This window comes from Ranitomeya variabilis, chromosome 3, assembly GCF_051348905.1.
Source record: "Ranitomeya variabilis isolate aRanVar5 chromosome 3, aRanVar5.hap1, whole genome shotgun sequence".
NCBI classification, from domain to species: domain Eukaryota; kingdom Metazoa; phylum Chordata; class Amphibia; order Anura; family Dendrobatidae; genus Ranitomeya; species Ranitomeya variabilis.
The window spans coordinates 79,564,697-79,572,438 of record NC_135234.1 but is presented as its reverse complement, the minus strand read 5'-3'; positions in this window follow the sequence as shown (position 1 = coordinate 79,572,438).

Here is a 7,742-nt window from a genome sequence, read left to right as displayed (position 1 = left end):
TTATTTTCCCTGCTGTATATGAGATTGTGGTGCCATTCCGTGGTTTACCACTTTTTATCTGTTTTTTAACATAGTATTTTGTGTAATTCTGTAATGAATAAAAAAATTGTTGTATTTTCATTATACATGGTTCTGGTGTACAATTCTATTTGATATATCTAACCTGTACTGAACCCGTTTATTTTTTCCATGTAGACATCTCGTCACCTTAATATGCTTTCTTTTAGTGCTAATATGTGCTGTGAAGGATGAGATTTCTGCTATGTACAGTGTAGTAGTGTATAGTTTAAATCACGATCTCTTATGAAATTCCCCATGTTACTAATGGTAACTGATGGCTTGGAGTTTGCTGAAGCCCCCCATCACAGCCATCTCTATACTCCTGTGAAGATCAGCCACAGGTTGAGTTTCATGGGAGATCTTGGTCTGGAGCTGAGCTCCTATCGCTTCTGCTAACCATTTAGATGCCTCGCTCCATCTCTTACAGCTGCGTGTAAATGGAGCAGTTGCCAGCTGAAGCCCCGCATCACTGCCATCTCTATACTCCTCTGAAGATCAGCCACAGGTTCAGGTTGGGATCGTAACATGAGGAGCCAGTGCATGTGCTCGCCGTCAACTGCTCCATTTAAATGCAGCTGTAAGAGAAGGAAGGAGGCATCTAAATGGTTAGCAGCAGCGATAGGAGCTTAGCTTCGGACGCTGCTGTTAGAGACTGATACGACTCCATACACACTGAGCCCAGAGCTGACGCCCCGTTACGTCAATTTGTGATGAGGGGGTTAAATATGTTTTCAAGCCAAAGCTCATTCTGACAGATCTATAAGTTTCTGTCTGAACCATACCTTTAGCCATGTTTGTCCCTGAGGTCCCTAATTAGTGAGGTGCACAAGGTGCACTAATGAAAATGCTTCCTTCTTCTGACTACGTCTCTCCATGTCCCCATTTTCTATCATTTGAATCTTGGTTTTGACGCCACGGTTCTGTCTGAGAATTGAGCTTCCCAGGTATATGCACAAGAAATCTTCCAGGGAGATTTGCCAATTGTTACAAGTGGCTGGATGTCTCCCCTTTGTCTGTGAGTCTTCTGGATGTTTTTGGAGAATTTGGAAGCAACTTGTGAACACATTGTGCAATATGTAATGGACGGAGTCTGTGTGATTTTCTTGTGATGATCTTACTGTACAATTTTATGTATGACAAATTTGATTGCATCACATATAAATAGAAAGATTCTGTAAGTAAAAATACATTATATTTCCGAGCTGTAGTTACAGAATATCATAATGATAATATTGTCTGTCTCACGAGTGTTGTGATCATGGGGAGTCCTGTTCTATCCTGTAGTCTTTACCTATATAGATTCCTTCATTTTACAGTTCATGAACTTTGCCAGACATCGCCACGGTATGAGCACCATGTGGATAAAATGCTTTTGGTTAGTAGGAGGGTAGTGGGCGCAGGGAGTTGCCGTTTAGTGTTCGGTGTTTCACGATCATGGTATAATGGGTTAAATGTGCCCCTGTGAGCAGTGACGGCTGCGCTGATGACTGGTAATGCCCATGCCAGTTCCATAATTGCAGAGTATAAATGTACCTATGAGCTCTAATACTATTATACTGTGCACAGAACCTTAATATTTCTAATAAACATCTTTGGTTTGGTTTGTGCAGCGTGTCTGCATCCGTTGTGTCCTGTCATTAGGAAGGACCTGGTAATGTAGAAAGTATCACAGATACCACTTAACCCTTCAGTGGTAAGAGATGGGCCATGTTCTGCATATCTCACATTGAGCGCTCTCCAATGACTTATTAACTAGGAAATTCATGGCCACTGAGCGACTATACATTAGGGCATTGGGGTCTTGACAGATAGCCCATTGCCAGAGGGAGTGAAAAGAAAATATATAAATCTAATATATAAAGCTGAATGTGTGTATGTATGTGTGTATGTATGTCCGGGATTGGCATCTGAACCGTCGCAGCTACAGCCACAAAATTTTGCACAGTCACACGTCTGGACCCCGAGAGCGTCATAGGCTATGTTGTGAGGTGAAATTTTAACCCCGCGCTTTCCAATTCACCAAACAATTTTGCCCCTATCTACATAATGGGGAAAAAATGAAAGGAAAAGTGTTGGAGGCAAATTAACAGCTGCCAGATGTGAACAAGGGGGACTTAAAGAATGAGAGCGATGGCGCCAAAGAGTATATACTGTACAGTTGCTAAGGTGGGGCCCCGACATGGGATAATCACCACACCACCACGGGGATATGAACACACACACAAAATGCGCCACACACTACCACGTGCTCGAACACATATACCACCCTCAGCGCACATTTCACCACACATACACCAACCTCGCCACATAAAAGTTGAAACACAAAAGTCGCCGCTCAAAACTCGCCACGCGCAAAACTCTCCACGTGCAAAACTCACCTCATGGAAAACTCGCCACACGCAAAACTTGCACACGCGGAAAAATTGCCACATGCACAAAAGTTGCAACACATGCAAAAGTTGACTCACACAAAACTGGCACATACTCAAAAGGCACCACACATAAAACTCGCCACGCGCAAAACTCGCCATGCGCAAAACTTGCTGCACACAACTTGCTACACTAACCTGTCACATGCAACTCGTCACACAAAAACTTGCTACATGCATGTCGCCACACAAAACTCATCTCACAAAAGTCGCTACATGCATGTCGCCACACGCAACTCAACACACACAACTTGACACACGAAACTCGCCCTAAAACACAAGTCTGGTATTATCCTTCAAAAATAAAAATCTGATTAATAAGCTGACAAACTACAAGAGCAACAAATGTACCATATAGGAATCCGGCAGCTGTCAGTCACATGACCAGTCTATTATGTGTATGTGTGAGCTAATATATACTGCCAGGGTTGGGCTTACTGTTGGCTTGGGATTTATCAGGCTGCCAATTTAGCTTACAAATACTGAGGTAAAAATACTGACCAAATAACGTGTGAACGAGGTCTAATACAGGAGGAGATGACATACAGATATATACTATATACAGGAGGAGATGACACACAGGTATATACTATTTACAGGGGAGATGACACAGGTATATACTATATGTAGGAGGAGATGACACACAGATATATACTATATACAGGAGAGATGACACACAGGTATATACTATATAGAGGAGGAGATGACATACAGGTACATACTACATACAGCAGGAGATGACATACAGGTATATACTATATACAGAAGGAGATGACACACAGGTATATACTATATACAGGAGCAGATTACCTACAGGTATATAGTATATACAGGAGGAGATGACATACAGGTATATGCTATGTATAGGAGCAGATTACCTACAGGTATATACTATATACAGGAGGAGATGACACACAGATATATACTATATATAGGTGAGATGACACACAGGTATATACTATATACAGGAGGAGATTACATACAGGTATATACTATATATAGGAGGAGATGACATACAGGTATATACTATATACAGGGGAGATGACACACAGCAGGTATATACTATATACAGGGGAGATGACATACAGGTATATTGTTATGATTTTCCCAATGGCAGGGAAATCAAAATAACAACGGACTAGCTCTCGGGTGATGGGAACTAAAGTGACCGTGACCTGAACCTGACACAACACTGGAAGTAGCCGGGGAGTGTTTCCTACGATGCCCTAGACACCACGCGCCAGCCGGAGATCTAACTACCCCTATCAGAGGAATATACAGGCCTGCCTTACCTCCAGAGATGAACCCCAAAAGGAGATAGCAGCCCCCCACAGATATTGACGGTGAGTCAAGAGGAAAAGACATACGTAGGATGAACAGCAGATTTAGCACAGTGAGGTCCGCTTACTAGATAGCAGAAGTACAGGAAAGAGTCACTTCACGGTCAACTTCAAAACACTACTCAAAAACACCATCCTGAAATTACTTTAAAACTCCAGTGACAACTCATGCCACTGGAGTGGCAATTTCAGTCCACGAGAGCTTCCAGCTACAGAGAGTCACATTGCAAATAGCTGGACAAAAATAGCATTAACTAGAAACAAAATTCAACTTAGCTGAACAGGATCTTGAGGCAGGAGAATGCAACAGAATGCTACTGATACATTGTTGGCCGGCATCGGACCAGCAGCCAAGCAGCCTTAAATAGGAAACTCCCCTAATGGGTGTCAACAGGTGATCAAGGATAGAAGAAGGCAAATAAGTGGCACTACCATAAAACACCACCGGGGGAGCCCATAAACAGAATTCACAACAGTACCCCCCCCTTAAGGAGGGGGCACCGAACCCTCACCAGAACCACCAGGGCGATCTGGATGAGCACTATGAAATGCACGAACCAAATCAGGAGCATGAACATCAGATGCTGTCACCCAAGAATTATCCTCCTGACCATAGCCTTTCCACTTAACCAGATACTGAAGTTTCCATCTGGAAACACGGGAGTCCAAGATCTTTTCCACCACATACTCCAACTCACCCTCAACCAGCACAGGAGCAGGAGGATCAGCAGACGGAACAACCGGCACCTCATACCTCCGCAACAATGACCGATGAAAAACATTATGAATAGTAAAAGATGCTGGGAGGTCCAAACGAAAGGACACAGGATTGAGAACCTCCAGAATCCTATAAGGGCCGATAAACCGAGGCTTAAACTTAGGAGACGAGACCTTCATAGGAACAAATCGAGAAGACAACCAAACCAGGTCCCCAACACAAAGACGAGGACCGACACGCCGATGACGATTAGTGAACTGTTGAGTCTTCTCCTGAGACAACTTCAGATTGTCCACAACCTGTCCCCAAATCTGATGCATTCTATCAACCACAGCATCTACTCCAGGACAATCCGAAGACTCCAATTGACCGGACGAAAAGCGAGGGTGAAACCCTGAATTACAAAAAAATGGAGAAACCAAAGTGGCAGAACTGGCCCGATTGTTAAGGGCAAACTCTGCCAATGGCAAAAAATCAAGCCAATCGTCCTGATCAGCGGACACAAAACACCTCAAGTAAGTCTCCAAGGTCTGATTAGTACGCTCAGTCTGGCCATTAGTCTGAGGATGGAATGCAGACGAAAAAGACAAGTCGATGCCCATCCTGGCACAGAACGCCCGCCAAAATCTAGACACAAACTGAGTACCCCTGTCAGACACTATATTCTCAGGAATACCATGCAAACGCACAACATTCTGAAAAAATAGAGGGACCAGCTCAGAGGAGGAGGGCAATTTGGGCAAAGGTACCAAGTGAACCATCTTGGAAAAACGGTCACACACCACCCAGATGACGGACATCCTACGAGAAACAGGAAGGTCAGAAATAAAGTCCATAGAGATGTGCGTCCAAGGCCTCTTAGGAATAGGCAAGGGCAACAACAACCCGCTGGCCCGGGAACAGCAGGGCTTAGCCCGAGCACAAACATCACAAGACTGCACAAAAATACATACATCTCGAGACAAGGAAGGCCACCAGAAGGACCTAGACACCAGATCCCTGGTGCCAAAAATTCCAGGATGACCTGCCAACGCGGAAGAGTGAACCTCCGAAATAACTCTACTGGTCCAGTCATCAGGGACAAACAGTCTACCAGGCGGACAGCGATCAGGCCTATCCACCTGAAACTCCTGCAAAGAGCGCCGCAGGTCTGGGGAGACAGCTGACAATATCACCCCATCCTTCAGGATGCCAGTAGGTTCGGAATCACCAGGCGAGTCAGGCTCAAAACTCCTAGAGAGGGCATCCGCCCTCACATTCTTAGACCCAGGCAGATATGAAACCACAAAGTTAAATCGAGAGAAAAACAACGACCAGCGCGCCTGTCTAGGATTCAGACGCCTGGCTGACTCAAGATAAATTAGATTTTTGTGGTCAGTCAAGACCACCACCTGGTGTCTAGCACCCTCAAGCCAATGACGCCACTCCTCAAATGCCCACTTCATGGCCAAGAGCTCCCGATTTCCAACATCATAATTTCGCTCAGCGGGCGAAAACTTTTGAGAGAAAAACGCACATGGTCTCATCACTGAGCAGTCAGGACCTTTCTGCGACAAAACTGCACCTGCTCCGATCTCGGAAGCATCTACTTCAACCTGGAACGGGAGCGAAACATCAGGCTGGCGCAACACAGGAGCAGAAGAAAAGCGGCGCTTAAGCTCCCGAAAGGCCTCCACAGCCGCAGAGGACCAATTAGCAACATCAGCACCCTTCTTGGTCAAATCAGTCAAAGGTTTAGCAATGGCAGAAAAACCCGCTATGAATCGGCGATAGAAATTAGCAAATCCCAAGAATTTCTGAAGACTCTTTAGAGAAGTAGGTTGTATCCAATCACAAATAGCCTGAACCTTAACAGGGTCCATCTCCATAGATGAAGGGGAAAAAATATATCCCAAAAAGGAAATTCTCTGAACCCCAAAAATACACTTTGAGCCCTTCACAAATAGAGAATTAGCTCGTAAAACCTGAAAAACTCTCCTGACCTGTTGAACATGAGATTCCCAGTCCTCCGAAAAAATCAAAATATCATCCAAATACACAATCATAAATTTATCCAGATATTCACGGAAAATATCGTGCATAAAGGACTGAAAAACGGAAGGGGCATTCGCGAGACCGAAAGGCATTACCAAATACTCAAAATGGCCTTCAGGCGTATTAAATGCGGTCTTCCACTCATCCCCCTGCTTAATCCGCACCAAATTATACGCACCACGTAGATCGATCTTAGTGAACCACTTCGCCCCCTTTATGCGAGCAAAAAGATCAGTCAGTAAAGGTAACGGGTACTGGTATTTAACTGTAATCTTATTCAGAAGTCGATAGTCGATACAAGGTCTCAATGAACCATCCTTTTTACCCACAAAGAAAAACCCTGCCCCCAGTGGAGACAAAGAGGGGCGAATATGACCCTTTTCCAAAGATTCTCTGATATACTCCCGCATAGCAGTATGTTCAGGTACAGACAAATTAAACAAGCGACCCTTAGGAAATTTACTACCGGGAATCAACTCAATAGCGCAGTCACACTCTCTGTGAGGGGGGAGAGAATCAGTTTTAGGCTCCTGAAAGACATCATAAAAATCTGACAGAAATGCTGGGATCTCAGAGGGAGTAGATGAAGAAATGGGAACCAAAGGTGCATCCCCATGAATCCCCCGACATCCCCAGCTCAGCACAGACATTGATCTCCAGTCCAAGACTGGATTATGAATTTATAACCATGGTAATCCAAGTACTAATACGTCATGTAGATTATATAACACAAGGAAACGAATAATCTCCTGATGGTCTGGGGAAAGATGCATAGTCACTTGTGTCCAATATTGTGGTTTATTGCTAGCCAAAGGTGTAGAATCAATACCCTTTAAGGGAATAGAAACCTCCAGAGGCTCTAAATCAAACCCACAACGCTTGGCAAAGGACCAATCCATGAGACTCAGAGCGGCGCCAGAATCCACATAAGCATCCACAGTAACAGATGATAAAGTACAAATCAATGTCACGGACAAAAGAAATTTAGACTGCAAGGTACCCATAGAAAAAGATTTATCAACCTTTTTATCAACCTTCTTTATGCGTTTAGAGCATGCTGATATAACATGAGCTGGATCTCCACAATAGAAGCACAACCCATTTTTGCGCCTGTAATTCTGTGGTTCGCCTCTAGACAATACACTATCGCATTGCATATGC